General features: G+C 52.1%; 1 protein-coding gene and 1 long non-coding RNA gene across 2 annotated transcripts in view; both read left to right on the top strand.

The window, feature by feature from the left end:
* FAM78B (family with sequence similarity 78 member B) overlaps positions 1-16529 on the top strand; it is a 79474-nt gene that overhangs the window by 28339 nt on the left and 34606 nt on the right. The gene's annotated exons all lie outside the window — the stretch shown is intronic.
* Positions 6537-14603, top strand: LOC147572458 (uncharacterized). The gene is made up of 2 exons (XR_015246044.1): positions 6537-8461; positions 10765-14603. It is a non-coding gene; the product is annotated as an uncharacterized LOC147572458 (long non-coding RNA).

The following is a 16529-nucleotide window of genomic DNA, read 5'->3' as shown; positions in this document are numbered from 1 at the left end:
GGGCGAGCCCCTCGCCAGCAGCCGGCAGGGAAGGAGCAGACTGCAGTTGTGTGAAACCCAGTCCAATTAAATGGGCATGAGATTTGCATCGGAAAATGTTTCTAACCAACAGAAATCAGACTCCGTGTTCTGCCTTCTGGCCACAGTTCTTTTTGTCTTTAAGATTTCTCAGCATGGCGGACTAATATTGCTTTAAAGTTGTATACGTTCTAATAAATCCGCAAAACCCAGTCCAATTAAGTGGGCATGAGATTTGCATCAGAAAGTGTTTCTAACCAATAAAAATCCGACTCCGTGTTCTGCCTTCTGGCCACAGTTCTTTTTGTCTTTAAGATTTCTCAGTGTGGCGGATTAATATTGCTTTAAAGTTGTATACATTCTAATAAATCCATGGGAGTCGCATTTGCACACCTGGGGAGTTTGGGGAAAGATCCCTGCGTAAAGCAGACATCTTTGAGTCTGGGTCACATGGCTGTCCCCTGCTGGCAGAATATACAAATTGCAGGTTCTTTTGTTTCTTTTAAGATATTCTGCTAAGTGAGATAAGTCAGAGAAAGACAGAGGTCATAGGATTTCACTCATACGTGGAATTTGAGAAACTTAACAGAAGACCATAGGGGAAGGGAAGGAAAAATAAGATACAAACAGAGAGGGAGGCAAACCATAAGAGACTCTTAAATACAGAGAACACGCCGAGGGTTGACGGGGGTGGGGAAGATGGGTGATGAGCAGCGAGGAGGGCACTTGTGGGGATGAGCACTGGGCGTTGTACGTAAGTGATGAGTCACAGGAATCTACTCCTGAAGCCAAGACTACGCTGTATGTTAGGCAACTTGACAAAAAAAGAGAAAAGAAAAAGGTATCGCACCTCTAACGTGCATCTTTGGGAAAGTTTGAGTCTATATACAATAACAAGCACCTTCTCCTAGAATTCTCATAACCTGCCTTTGAGGCAGATGAAAGGGGTCTTAGGAGGAGTTGCCAGCCCGGCGCGCAGCTGCTGGGTCAGGACGGGCAGCTCTACAAAGCTCAGCCCTTGTTCCCCACGCCGTGGTGCCAAGGGAAGAGGAGAGGTGCAGACTCCAGCAGGCACCCTGTTGTCAAAGAGGACACGGCCGCTTCGCCACCCCCAGAGCCGGCGAAGCCTCTCGTCCTGCCAAGATCCACCCCTTCCAGATAATCCACACCTCCCCTCGATGTCGGGAGTGCAAGTCCTCCAGCCAATTCCCAGCACTGCTGGTGACCTTAGGTTGGCCCCAGAGGTTGTTTCCATATCCCAGAAGGCCTGAGTAGCACTGTGGACACCCCTACAAACTGCCCTTACGGCTTTCATCACGGTTCACGTCGGAAAGCCAGCGGACGCCATGGTGCTTTGTTTGATCACGTGGCTGAGCTGGCATTGTCAGTCAAGCCTCTACTTACCTCGTAATACTTCCAGGCAGTTAGCAACAAAGCTGACCTTACTGGTGCACATAGTTGATGCCATGTATATACACGTATGTGTATATGTATATATGACACATATGATACAGATTTTACATATATATATATACATATATATGTAGTGTAGTGGCTCCTTTATAGAAACTGTAGTATAGCATAGTATAGTGGTTCCTGTATAGAAAACAAGTCGAAGCAAGAACTTGGTGCCCTCATCCTAACATGAGAGTCTTTGTCTAATTAGGCAGAACAATTTGGCAAGTGTGAGCAACCATTAGGTGGGGGAATCTCCTACTGCTGCACCTTATGGTGGTAAAAAGGGAGAGAGAGGACATATGCGAAAGCCCTTTGCCTTGATGGCTGACGTGCACCAGTCACTTACTGGCGCATGCACGTTACAAACGCCTCATTTCGTGCACTTTACCAACGCCTCATTTAATCCTCAACTATTACCCTGTAAAGGTAAGTAGTAGCAGTCTCCCCGTTTGACAGATGAGGGAACTACAACGTGAAAATTGAGTGACTTGTCCAAGGTCACACTGTTCAGTTGCAGTGCCCGATTTTGAATATCTGTCAACGCCAGTGTCCTATTCCAACACCCTGAGTGTTGGGGGAGAGGAGAGGTTTGGAACTACCCCTCTAAGCAACCAAGTGAGCACCGAAAAGCCACTTTGCAGTCATTTGTGTGAACTGCTTACTGAACCCCCAGGTAACCCAATAGTAATGATATCACTGAGCATGTTATATTCACTTTGTTAGAAGTTTTATTTCATGGTGACAGCTAATACGTGCCCAGTCTTCACAGCCCGTTGCTCTTACTATAGACACACCTGCTCACAAATTCTCAAAATTGGAGAAAACTGTGCTTAGAGGAGGTTTTATGGCCTTCTTGACTTTCAGCCTCGGAGTGAAGGAGTCTTTCTCAGCTGAAGTCGGTAGCTTTGATCAGAGCGAAAGCAATGCCTGTCTGTCCCTGTCACTGTGAGACCCAGGCCTTCTGCATTCCGCTGAACATCTGCTATGTGGAGCTGGGCTTTTTCAAGTGACACCTCCTGTCCCGAGCAGCCATGCCGCTGAGGTCATCAGCTCATGCCCCACCGTTAGCACATAGCCTCACACCCTTGCATTTCCCTTCATAAAACTGAACTTTGGAGCTTTCCAGGTAGGAACCTCTTCAGTATCCGTTAGAGATCATGCCACTTACCCTGGATCTCAGTGACGTGGAACTGCATGTGATTTTATACAGCTGTCCCTATCCTTCCTCACATGGAGCCCAAATCTGCCAAATGTGGTCTTCTCCAGGAATCTCACTTCTGCCCACTAGAGCCCCCAAGACCATCTTCTCGCATAGCAGCCCTGCAGACACTTGAGGAAGCGCTCATGTCCCTAAGTCTCCTCTGCCCCATCAGTCTTGCACAGCCCTTTTCCATCTCACTGCTCTCCTGCGGATGGCAGGTTCTGGGACACGGGCCCAAATACGCAGAAAAAGTGGCATCTGTGTCTCTCGGGCCCCTCCTGCTCCGTGCCAGCCTGTCACCCTTCTGCTGTCTTGAGTCAAGGAATCCAGTAAGCGAGGCACGGTGTCGGGTTTCCCAGCATGGTCCCCTGGAGTCGCTTCAACCCCAGAGCAGTCTGGCCCTGCCTACTGGGATGAGGGTTCACTGCCCGCTGGACTTCTGGTATTGCCTCCCACTGTCTTCATTGGGAGGGCTAGCGAAAAGCATCCTGGCTCGGGAGAGTGGGTGGTGCGCTGAGTTATTTTGCCTCAGCCCACGCCCTTGCGGTCACTTTGACATCTACCAGGCTTAACAACAGCACTCTCGGTCGAGTCTGGTGCCCCTGAATTCCTGCCATGTTGTCTGGCTCTGCAGATAGGCACATAACCTAGAAGAAAGGACGCAGGGCTGGGAATCCGGGAACCTGAGGGTCAGCCTCGTTCTGCCACTTAAACAGCTGTGTTGTGGTGGGAAAATCACCTGACTCGTTTGCGCCTCAGTTTCCTTCATGGGGTTAAGAAGGCCTGTTTTACACTATATCAGGGTTTCTCAACAGGAACATTTTTGACCCTTTGGCTTGAATGATTCTTTGTTGTGGGGACTGTCTTGTGAATTGTAGGATGTTTATTTAGAGCATCCCAGGGTCTCTCCCTACTAGACGCAGGTAGCACCTCCCCATTGTGACAACCCAAAGTGTCTCCAGACACTGCCAAGTGTCCCCTGGGGGGCGAAATCGCCCCCAAGCTGAGAACCACTGCATTAACTCCTGGGATTACCAGGATACACAGTGTGTGCACATGCGGGGCCACCCTCAGCACCCTTTAGCACTTTGATCCTCTCTGATCTGACCATAATTATGCAGAAGCAGAGAGAAGAAGCCACGTAGCCCACACGAGACTCTTATGGGATCCACCGGGAAGCTTGATAGGTCTGTGCTTCAACTTCATGCAATTCAAGTAAGTTTCCTTCTTTTAAAGTGTTTAATATCTACCGTGTTGTGAAGTGAAGAGCCAGAAAAGATGAGGAGCCACTTTTCACGGACGATACAGTCTAGTGGGAGGAATTTTTCTGCCCAGAAATGACTGGACTGCAGAACGCGCATACCTGAGACCCGACAGAGGTGCAGAAGGCAGAGAGGAAAGGCTCTGTGCAAGAGGTGATTTGGGGGATCGGCCCTGGGGGTTGAACGGGGTGGCGGCGGGCAGACAGCACAGTCGACAGGTGGTCTGAGCAACGGGAACGGTGTGATGGAGGCCGAGGGGCACGGAGCATGACAGCACGAGGCAGCAGGAGATACGAGCCGGCGGCCAGTTTCTGAAGGTCAGCTGTGTTGTCCTTGATGTGGTTGGCAGTGGAGAGCCCCGGGGGGTGTCTGAGCCCTGGGGCGGCGTGGCCAGAGCCGGGTTTAAAGGGCTGTTTGGTGGCAGTGTCTGGAGTGGATTGGGGGGAGGGGAGGCCAAGTACAAGGTGATTGAGGGCCCGAACGAGAGTAATGTCCGTGGGAGTGGGGAGCACGGGCCGAACGGGGGTGGAGGTGCCAAGAGAGAAGGCAGCAGGACCTGTAAGGGGGGGAAGCGGAGGGGGAGGCGATGGAGGACTGAAATGTGGAATCTGGATCCCTGAGAAGGAGGTGGCCGTCCATAGACCAGGAGAGGCAGAGGAAGGACCGGGAATCAGGAGCTATGGGTGCTGGGGAGGGGCCGCGCAAAGCATTAAACATGCGGGTTTCCCAGAAGCTTCCACGTCTGCACCTGAACCCGTCCCACACACTTCCTGTTTGCTCTCACACACATGCTTGTGTGCTCAGTGCTTTGTTTCTTTCCAGTGCGGCCGGGCTTCTCAAATCTATTCAGAATTTCTTCGGGACTAAATAACATTCAGTGAAAAAAAAAAAAAAAAAAGAGAGAGAGAGAAGCGAAGCTCAGTCTGGGGCCTTAGTCCCTGTGCAAAGCACCTTTTTATTATAAGCAGAGAGAATCGGCGTTTGGAATTAAGTTAGTTAACAGCGGGAGCAGAATTGCATGCGGAGTATATGCCATATGCTGTTGTTTCTGAATTTTCTAACGATACACCGGGACGCTCCGGGTCTGTATACGGTGCCCACAGCAGGGGCTCGGGGCCCGGACGGGCACCGCTGGGCGTCCCGCCACTGCTCACACACCCGGGCACGCAAACAGAGCCGGGACTCTCGGTGTGTGAGCGGGTATCCCCACCGAAGGCTTCTGCCCTCCCAGGGCCACCTCAGTCACGGTTTCTTTTGTCCTCTCAGCAGGTGTCCCGACTGGCTTCTTCTTTTCTCCCCTAGACCTTGCTTTACCTCCCCCTACGCTTTTTACTATTCATTCCAGCTCCCTACAATTATCACGTTGAGATCCTTAAATGCATCTAAGAAGGGACAATCAAAGCGATGGCTCCCAGGACACCCATCCATCTTCCGTCCTACGTACATATTTAGTCATTAATATTTATCTGCTAACCAGCCAGAGGGCTGCTCCATGCGTCTGTGGGTCCACCACAGGAAAGAAGGAGGTCCTGCCTTGGCCACCCTGGCTGACAGCCCCGTGCCAGCTTTGCCCCCCGTGGGGAAGCTGGAGGAAAAGCCTCAGATCCCACAGGCTCTGGCTTGTGGACGTGGGCAGTGGGATCCAGCTTGAAATCTCCTCCCCTCTGTTCTCCAGCCGATACCTGAAAACACTGGCTTCCATGTGGATGGCTTTTCACAAGTGATCTGGCATTGAGCCCTGGCAGTTGCCGTGATGGAAAGTAGCGTGGGTGTTAACCCCAAACTTCGGGGAGCAGTGGGGTGCAGAGGGGTGTGTGTGACTTGTCCCAGACATTCCTGGTGGCAGCAGATCCCATGGTACTTTTAGTAATAACAGTGGCAACCACTTCCGGAGCACCTCGTGTATGTGTGTGTGTGGTACTGTGAGCGGAGCTCTGAGCACATCCCGTAGGGCCCCAGCTGATGAAAGGGGAACAGTAGAGACTCAAGGTTGGGGACACCGGGGGCACCAGATCCCGGCCGTCTGGGAAGAAAGGGCCGTGTGTGGGGACAGATGAGAGGGCGGTCCCAGGAGAATCCCAAGCTCCCCACTGGATTGGTGGTGATCGACTGGAGGCTACTGGTACCTGTCCTGTGTCCGACTGGGGCAGGATTGAGCTCGGGGATGGACGGGCAGTGACTGCAGCTCCAAGAAGCTGGGGAAGGAGGTAGGAAAGGAAAGAGGAACTGTTGGCACTTGTCAGAGCCCTTGTACACGCATCATTTCATTTAATCCCCACGACTCGATGAGGAGGGATGGCATCCACCGTGTGGTGAGGAATCCTGTCCTGTGTCGGAGGTCCCGCCACCCAGCAGGGGACAAGACCCAGGCCTCTGTCGTTCCACCCATGGCACCAGAATTGGATGAGATCTCGGGGATTCCTTCCAGCTCGGAAATTTCTGAGTCTCGGGTCCCACCAGGCCTAACTTGGTTGACATGGGAGGACGTCCAGAAGCTTTGCTCTGCCGAGTGTGGGGAGAAGGTATCTAGCATTGGGATATAGGCCTGGACTCTGATGTAGACGACCTGGGGGGGTGGGGGGGGGGTCAGTCCCAGCTCTGACACTCAATACTTACAGGTCACATTACCTTGGGCGTAACCTTTCTCTGCCTCAGTTTCCTCACGCGTAAAGTGGCTCATATCGTGACTCACAAGGGCCTGCGTTGATATGGCCTCTCCTCCCACCTTCTCAGCCTCTCTCGCCCCCTCACTGTTCCTTGAGCACCCTGAGAGCAGGCCCGCCTTGAGGTCTTCCCGTTGGCCATCCCCTTTGCTCAGAATGAGCTTCACCCAGATATCCACAAGGCCAACTGGCTCACTCCCAATAAATTTTCGCTCAAATATCTTCTCAGTGCGGCCCACCGAGGCCATTTCCCCAGCACTCCCAGCCGCTCACCTGCCCTGCTATTCGGTCCATATTCTTTCTAACCTACCACGTGGCTTGCCTTGTAGTTTACTTGGGTGTGATGTCCATTGCTTGCTGTCTGTATACAAGTCGCAGGTCTCTGTCTGCTTTGTTCACTGCTGTGACCCAGGTACCCAGCACTGACTCTGGCATAAATGGGTACTCGTCATACCATTGAAAGGATTGACTTTCAGGTTTGTGAGGATTAAATTAGATAGTATTTGGCAATAGCTTAGCTCAAAGCCTGGCCCATAGGAAGGACTTAATAAAACGCTGCTGTTGTTGTGCCTGTCTTTAATTGATTGATCTGCCGCTGGGTTATAGTTTGGGTTCAGGTCCTACTGAACACAGGCCATATGTGATGACCCGTCCATTATGGCTACAGTCCCTCCTTGCCACCCTTCCTAGTAGAAACAGGCCCTTTCATTGAGCTCCATGGCCTACCGAGGCAGAGTATTAGAGCCAGCTTCAATACGAAACTGGAGAAATCAAGTCAGGGAACGTTTGATAGCGTATTTAGCAAAGGCCGCGAGTCAGAGACCTGCTTGCCTCCTGGGCCGGCAACCGAAGGAAAGTGAAACGAAATGGAGGAATGCCACAGCTCCAGGCCTCCTGGCCCCGACACTGGCCTTATCACGTTGTGTTGGAAAGAACTACAACTGGGAGAGCTCCTTTTGCGCCACTGGGCAAGTCTCAGTCAACCGCAGAGAAAACCAAATCCGCTTCAAGAATATGGAGATAAGTTGGAGACAAAAAGCGTGGCTGAGTCAGCCAGAGGCATTTCACAGAAATGGCCCGGTGGGCAGGAGGGCTCTGGCCAGCTTGTGTGGTCTGCCAGGACACGGGCAGCTTGGGGCGGGACTCCTCGGACCCCATTCCTTCCATAGGTCTGCAAAAGGAGGTTCCAAGGGCCCCAAGTGGTCTTTTCTCCTTCCCTCTTCATCCTTCCGCCACCCAACAGAGGAAGTCCTGATCAGTTCTCAGATGGTATTGCGCGAGTACTGACTCCCTCGTCACCAGGAGTGTGAGGCTGACTGCCGCGACTGGCCCTGCCCTTGAGGGCTCACAGCCCAGCAGGGCAGACTGCGGCCCTGCAAGCCACTTCTAGATGAAGTAGTTAGGAGCACAGACTCAGAGCCATGGGGCCTGGGTTTGAGCTCAGCTCTGCAGGTTGCCAGCTTTGTGATCTTGGGGAAGTTACATAAACCTTTGAGGCCTCAGTTTCTTTGCTTCATAAAATCAGGACTGATAGGGGCACGTGGGTGGCTCAGTCGGTTAAGCGGCTGACTTCGGCTCAGGTCACGACCTCGAAGTTCGTGAGTTTAAGCCCTGCATCGGGCTCTGTGCTGACAGCTCAGAGCCTGGAGCCTGCTTCGGATTCTGTGTCTCCCTCTCTCTGTTCCTCCCCTGCTCACGCGCTCTCTCTGTCTCTCTCTCTCTCTCAAAAATAAAGATAAAAGAAAAACTTTTTTAAATGGGGACTGATAATATGCCTACCTCGTAGGGTCGTTGTGAGGAACAAATGAACGAAATGCATCGTGTACCTGGACCCGTGCACGGCACGTGGTAACCATTATGTACGTTTGTCTTTATTACTATTATTATTATGGTTTAGCATCATTCTGGGGTAAGCCCTGTGAAGATGTGCAGGGGTTCTGGGAGCTCAGGAGATGTCTGATCTAACCTACAGCTCTAGGAAGGGTTCCTGGAAGAGGTGACAAAGAACTGAATCTAGAAGGAGGAGGAGGCATGATCCAGGCAAAGAAGGTACAGAGAGTCCAGGAAGGGGGCATTGAAAACCATGAGCAAGACATAATGGCATGTGCTACAAAGTGCAAGGAGCCTGGTGTTGCTATAGCATAAGGTTCCAGGCTGGATACTGAGCAGCAAACAAGGTGCTGGGCTGGCCATGCGGTCAGATCATAGGGGGATTTGTCATGACCTTTCTGGCTTCTTTTAGCACAGATCCCACTCTTCTAACCGCTTTGTTAGGCCCAGGAGTGGAACCCAAGTACCAGTCACCTCCCCCGCCACTTCCACTGGCCACAGTGGGACCTCCCCCCACTTCCACTGGCCGCAGAGTGAGCGAGGGATAGGCATGTGACCCAAAGTGGCCAATCGTAATGCACCCCTGGGATTTCTGCTGGAGCCATGTCCCCCCTCTTCCCCGCCCCATGGAGAAGTCCCCAGCTTGGGCCCCTGAGATCCCAGGAAATGCCCAGATTCCTGCAAGTTCTTCCTTTTTGAAAAACTCCATGCTTTCTCAAGTTGGTTTGTGACATTTGCAAATGAAACAGGCCTGACTAATAGGCCACACTAAGAGGCTGGGATTTCATTGTCTGAGCAGTGAGGGAGCTATTGAAGGTGTTAAATTGGGGTCTGCATTTGAGAGCCATCATGCTGACAGCGCTGTTAGAACCCGACTTAGGAAGAGTGGAGCAGGGTGCCCCTTAGGCGCTGCCTCAGTCCAGGAGTGGCGTGCCAGGCCTTCCCTGACGTACCCCAAGTAGCAACAGAGAAGGCAGACTGAACCCCGAAACACTGAAGCAGTACCCTGAGCTGCTGGCGCCAGACCCTGACTGTCAGCTGTGTCTCTGCCGGTGAGGCCGGGATGAGGTCCTTGGACCTGTCACAGGTGGGGGAGAGGCCCGGCCTGGCCTTGAGAGTGAAGGCCTAGGAGTGGGCTGCTGGCAGAGGCCGTAAGAAGCGCTGTCCCCCCTCCCCATGCAACAGACCCTTTGGGCCACACTGTACTGTCACCTTGGTCCTGGGTATGGCCCCCAGTGCTCCGCTGTTACCGGGGAGGGATTTCTTGTAAATGTATTTGTCTGGGGGCACCTCGGTGGCCTAGTTAGTTAAGCATCCCCTTCGGCTCAGGTCATGATCTCAGGGTTTGTGAGTTGGAGCCCCGCATCGGGCTCTCTGCTGTCAGTGCAGTATGCTTCAGATCCCTTGTCTCCCTTTCTCTGCCTGTCCCCCCTCTCAAAAATAAATAGACATTATAGATACATAGATAGATAGATAGATAGATAGATAGATAGATAGATAGACAGATAGATGTATTTATCTGGTTTCCCACCTTCCTTTAGAGTGGCTCCAGATCAAAAACAAACCCTACCCTCTGCTGCTTTTGTACCCCCCTCCCAGCTCTTGGCTGGACCTGGGTTCCTCCACACAAGAGAGCCTCCCATAGCTGTGACCAACCTGTGCCCGGGATCCTGCACACGGCTCCCGGGATGGCCTGAAGGGTAAAATAACGTTTTGTCCAAGTACAGTCTGTGTCCCAGAGACTTTAAAAATGTCACCTCACTGAATTCTCTCGGTAATCCTGGTGGATACGTTCTGTCACCATTTTACAGGCGAGAATGCCAAGGTTCAGGAAGAGAAAATGAAATACACAACAACACACAGCCACTGAGGGAGAGAAGGAGAATTTGAACCCAGATCTGAGGTGATTCTCGCCTTCAGACCGATTTTTCAAACATTTGTGAGTGGGTTCCAGATGCCTCTGTTCTGAGGTCGGTTGCTACCTAAGATACATGTCTATTGACGTAATGTTGGACGCCACACTTTACAAGCTTGTAAATACCACGTTCGTGGGGTTTTTCCTTCACGCTTACTCATTCAGGTAGAGGTGGGGGGTTGGGCTTCTAAGAGAACCAAGATGAGGTGCAGTGGCTTCCTTTTCTCTGGCTTGGACCTTCCCCCCAGTTCAAGGTCAGCCACCATGACCGGCTGCTGGAAACTTCACTCATCCAGGCTGTCGTCCATCGCTCATGCTTCAGGCAGATCCATGCCCTGGGCGGAGCCACCTTCTCCTGGCATCAGCCGTGGCATCAACCCACAAATGCCCTCTGACCGAGCTTCTCCTTTCCCTTAGGGAAGATTCCGTTCCTCATCCTGGCCGAGGCGCACACACACATCCACGCCCTCACTGACTTCCAGCTCTTTCACAATGATGCCTCAGCAAATCTACCTCACAGATCTGGGAGTTAATCTGTGATTCAGCAAAGCAGTCAGAGATACGGGGATGTGGAGGAGAGTTGTCACAAACATTCCAGCCACGAGAATACAACAGTGCTCCATAGCACCTGTCTGGGAGTTGTCTGGAGGGCTCTGTGTCTCTCCGGGAGGCTGCGGTGTGAGCCTACGTGCCCTGCAGGTGAGCTCTGCCACGTGAGGAGGGGACACGGGGTAGTCGATGGAGCAGCCCGACAACTGGGCTCCGTCGCTTGTCGCCTTGGGCGCGTTGGCTCACCTGCTGTGTGTCTGAGGTTCCCGAGCTGTGAAAATGCCGTAAGGATGGTACCTACCTCCTGGAGTCATGAGAATTGAGTGAATTAGCCCAGGTAAAATGCTTCAGACACCTGTCAGTACGGGGCACTTGGTGGGTGTCGGCAAACGTCTCTACCACTCTTACACCCTTGTCCTGGGCCCTGTGCCTTTGAGGGCCCTGCACTCCACAGGGCATGGAGTTCTAAATGGCCAAGAAGACCATTCTTCTAGGCCTCCTCCTTCTAGGCCATTCTTCAGGTACCCCAAACCCCAGAATTCCCCACTGAGATGGCCTCCCACCTGCTTCCAGGACCCATGGGGGAGCTTTTCCCCAGGGGAGCCTCCTGTGGGTGGCCTCCACTGCCTTGGGAATCCTCAGAGGCTCCAGGTGCCTGAAGGCAAGGCTGTGGGTGGAGCCTGGGCTGTGGAGTTCAGTGTCCCGCCATGTGGGTACGGCCCCTCACCGCCCACGATGCCCTCATCCAGGGGTGTCCCATCCCTCGCCACCTTGGTCCAACACAGAACTCTGTGGAGTCTGAAAATTCTGAATGGAGAGCTGATCTTCCAGATGGAAGACCTGTAGTAGCTAAGGTAGGCAAATGGCACGTATTTTATCTGGCAGTTTGTAGGCTTGGTTTCTAACTTTAAAATATTTACTCGTACGGCGTGATGAGTCTATTTTTGCCCCAGGCCCTGAAGATGTTGGCGGTGGGCCTGGTGGTGATAATCGTGGTGAGGAGCGAGATCAAGGACAGATCATCGGAGCTGAAGCTCTGAGGCTCGTCTGCACTATTGTACTGATTTGCATCCTTACCTCCTCCCTCTGCTAACTGTTGCCAAACAGATGGAAGGCAGGGGTGCCGGCAACTTAGCTGTAAAGAACGATAGATGGTGTTCGCAGACGCGGCCTGGGGTTCTGGAGCCAGGCCCACCCCTCTGTCTAGAGCCTGCATCCGCTTACCTGTGAGCTCACAATGGTGACCTCTGCTCACCACCCACCCTTTCTCTTAGAAGCAGCTTAGCGCCTCCTGTGTTCTTGCGCCCACCTCCCCCCGGGATCAGCCAGAATCTTGCATTTTTGCTGTCTTGGGCAGCCCTTGCAATGGCCCTGGGGGACGCCTCTTCAGGAGCCCCTGGGGTCTGAATGAGCACCGTTGTCTGTAGCTCCAGCAACCCCACCAGCCCAGATCAATCCCAATAATTCACACTAGCATGCACAATTGTATTTCCACACAAATCGCGTCTGTTCTTCCCTCATTTCGCTCCTCTCCAAATGACCTTCAGCGTTCCAGCTTGCTCTCGTTTCAACACGACGTGCGGTACCTCCAATGCATCTGTGTCTCGACCCACGTTCCTGCAGCCTCTGGGCACCCTACGAAGCGGCTGAGGCACAGCTGGACGGCAACCGCGGTGAAAGACAGTCCCCAGGCTTCGGAGGTGGCACTTGATGGAAAGCACACGGACACACATGAGTTCAAGCCCCGCTCCATCACTTACTTCCTGTGTGTCTTTGGACCAGTTGCTTACCTTCTCAGAGCTGGGAATGCTGCATGTATAAAATGCAGATAATAATGCTGACCGTCTTGTTGTATGATGATTTAAACAGATGACACAGGTAAAGTCCCTAGCAAAGTACCTGGCCCAGATTCTCGAAAAATGTAAAGACAAGGACTCTCTCCGTCTTTGACTGCCGGCACCCTACCCGGTGCCTGACACGATGCATGTTGGTTGTCATCGTCTTTAAGCCGTGAGGAGCTGACTCCACTGAGAGGGGCAGGCTGAGTTTAGAGGGACAAGTAAGAGGGGAACCACTGGCTGAGCCCACGCAAAGCCACCTCTGTTGTCTGGTCTTCTCTCTCATCCTCGGCTTTCCTCCATTAGCAGGGAAATATCACCCTTGAAATTCAAACTTGTATTGAGCTGGTTGGGGGCTCTATGGGCACAGGGAACAATGCACCTGTCAAATGTCTCACCTTGGCAAGGCTTTGGGGGTCTCTCGTGGCTGCTTACGGCACGCACCCTTTATTCTCTTGACCACTTCTGTTGGGAAAGCCGATGTTCTTTAAATCCCTCACATGAGTATTCATTACTGTCTGTCCAAGAGAGATGTGTAATAGACGTGGAAATGCAGACAGTGTAAAGGCTTGTAAATGGCAAGAAGGAGGGAAACAGTCCTCTGAGGGGCTATAGCTGGGCAAAGAGAGAAAGCGAGGGTCACCTGTCAATGTGTACTCTCCTGGACAGATGTAGATCATTCTAATGGCCGATTGATCTCGTAGCTCTGAAAAATCTCCCCCACAGAAAACAGAGGCCCAATCTGGACCTCAGATTGGCTGTTTGTTCTTTTAAATATGATTGTGGGTAGACAGGGTAGTTTTCCCCTTTGCATTGTATCCCTTGGAATCTCTTATTTCAAAAGAAGATAAATATCAAGTACTCCTATGTTTTGCTGTTTGTAGTAGATGCCGCGGAAGTAACGGAAGGCAGCAGGGTATGTTAAAATCATTTTAACCCATCAGGGCTGCTTGGAGTGATTTCCCTGGAAACCTGTGAAAAGGGTTTTCAAGTTGAACTTGAGACAGTTGTAAATGTGTCCTTTTGTTGGATAACAGAAGGTGAATGCTAATGCTGAGAGGGAATTGGGGAGCCAGATAAGTTCTAGTCTTAGAAGTTCTTAGAAGCTCTCTCTGCCCTCCAAGCCTCAGCCTTCTTGGAGCAGCAGACGAGAGCCAGCACTGGGGGCTGAGACCTGTCCTGCAGCCATGTGGTGGGAGAAGTGACCCAGGACCCATCAGTTCATCTCTGCCCACGGCCCTCGTGTCTGTAAAATGAGAACACGACATGACGTGACGAGGTACCCCTAAACAGAAGAGCCAGCAATGGGAAGCTGGGAGCTGCAGCACAGAAATACGGGCCTGGGCAGCCAACGTCACGGTCTTGTTCCCTCTCAGCCACCAACTCACTCAACCTAAAGGAAGTCACCAAACTCTGCCAGCCTCAGTTTTCTTACGTATACAGTGGGGGATTGGATAAATGGAAGAGTGGCCAACTTTTTCTCTGTAGAGTCAGATAGTAAATATATTGGGCTTCATGGGCCATATGGTCACCACTGTAACTACCCAACTCTGTCACCGTGGCAAGAAAACAGCGAAAGACAACATGTAAATGAATGGGTGTGGCTGTTCCAATAAAACTTTATTCGTAAAAACAGGCAGCAGACCGTAGGTCTTGGATTAGAAGATCAGGGAGTTTCTTTTTGTGTTTTTTTTTTAATTCACAACATTTCTTTTTTTAAATTAACGTCTTTATTGAGATGTAACTGATATATCTCAACAGATATAGATAGATGTAGATGTAGATATAAACTGCGCATATTTAATATTTCAATAGAGTTTTTTCTAACTTAATAAAGTTATGTTTTATCTAATGAAGGCATAAACCCCATTAGAATATGAAATTGTTGGTTCTTTTATTTGCTGCGTGATTAACTGAAATTATACATTAGATGACTCTCTTGGGATATACTTGATAAAAATTTCATGGAATGTCAGACTCTCAGTGCAGCAAGGGATCTTCGGGATCACAGAGTGCCACAGCCCCACACGCTGGAAGCCCCCCCCTCCTGCCTCGTGAGCCCCAGTTATCCACTTATCCACAGCCTGCAAAGGACTTATCATCCCAGGCGGCAGCCCAGTCTACCCAAGCCCCTCGGTGGCAAAGGCAGATGCTGCACGCTTGCCGCTTCCCCTGTTGGTCCTACCCATGCAGGCTCCTTCGCTCTGCCTTCTTTTTCTCCCCTCCTCCCCACAGACGGACTGCAGTTCCCCTGCAGAGCCCAGGACGCTTGCCTCAGAGGACCAGTTCAGCTCTGCCTCCTTCCCTCCAATCCATTCCTGGCCTGGCGTCCCTGGGCCCCAGGCCCCTCCCCGGCTGCCTCAGTCTGGTCTGCTCGCCTTCGTGAGTCAGTGCTCCCGTGGGTCTGCCTGCTCCGCTCTCCACCTCAGCTGCGATCCTGACTCTCTCGGACCCCACTTGGCTCAATCCCTGTGCCCTTCCCAGACATCCAGGAAGCCCTGCCCAAGTCCAGCCCCTGGGCCCCCATTCATCTAGGAAGAAGGTTGAGAACGTCCGAGAATCCTTTAGGGATTTTAAATCTCTTTCCCAGACCAATCAGACCCCAGGGCCTTCGACCTACATATATACCTACAGTTCAGACGTTCCTTCCATGAGTAAAACAGCTAACGGCCATCTCGACCGAAATCTATGCTCATGAAAGCATTTATCCATAGAAAAATAAGTGCTATTAAGTCTGGAATGAAACAGAAGCCCTGGGAGCTGCACTTCTCCGGTGGGAGTAAATGGATACTTACGTTCTTAGCACATTGGAGACGCGGCCACTTGCGCTGACCAGGAAACGTGGTATTGGGGGGGGGGGGGTGCGGTGCCAGGACAACAAGGGCTGATCGGCTAAAAAAAGACAAACTTGCGATCTGGGAGTCTCTTATTCTGCTCCTGTAATTATGGAGCTCCAATAGCAAGCCTCGGGCTTCACAGAATGCGAAGTAATGCAAAATTAGGCGAGAATCCTACCCAGGGGCACAAGTCTTTCCCTAAACTGGGGAGGGAAGCCATGGACGGGCAGAAGTCTGGGTAAAACCCAAGGGACGTGGTAGACCCTTAAGCGGTAGATATGGCAGGTGCTGCCGTTAGGGAGGAAGCGTCGTGGGACCTTGGAGTCGACTGCTGTCACCCCCTCCCCTTTTCCAGATAGTCTTGAGGCTGGAGGGGTGCTCATGCTCAGGGCGATAGAACAAAAGCCGTACTGGAACCCTGCCGGTGCTCCCCTGTGAGTGGGGTGTCGGCATCCCAGCTGAGGGAGGGAGCTTCCCGTAGGACAGTTCTGCAGAAGACACACACCGCAGCTGACGTAAAGCCTTGGGCTTAGTGGAAGGACACTCTCCTTTTCCTACAGGGACCTAGAGATGAAGGGCTCTTTAACTCGGGAGGGTACGCGGAATGCACTTCAGTCTTGTCGGGGCCTGTTCGGTGTTCAGCTATGACCGTGCCAGCCTGCTGATGGAAATGTACTCCCAAATCCACCTTCTTTACAGAGAATGCAGGCTCCTCGCTTTCCCGGGCTGCGTGCCTCTTGCTACAGAGAAACGCCGCTCTGGACAGAGCCACGCGTGGCTTACGGGGAACAGCGTCCCCCTCCTGGATACGGACAAATGGCAGATGCGGGGTGGCCACGCTCGTCTGGAGCCTGGGGACCAGGGGTCTGCACACACGTTTGAGCAATCGCAGCTACCACTGGAGCAGATACCACAAGCTCAGGGTCTGCAGCAGCCCCGCTGACGGCCGCAGGATGTG

This window comes from Puma concolor, chromosome E4 (assembly GCF_028749965.1).
Source record: "Puma concolor isolate L17-30 chromosome E4, mPumCon1.1.hap2, whole genome shotgun sequence".
NCBI lineage: Eukaryota > Metazoa > Chordata > Mammalia > Carnivora > Felidae > Puma > Puma concolor.
The sequence above is the reverse complement of the archived record's forward strand: the minus strand, read 5'-3'. Positions and strand labels throughout refer to the sequence as shown.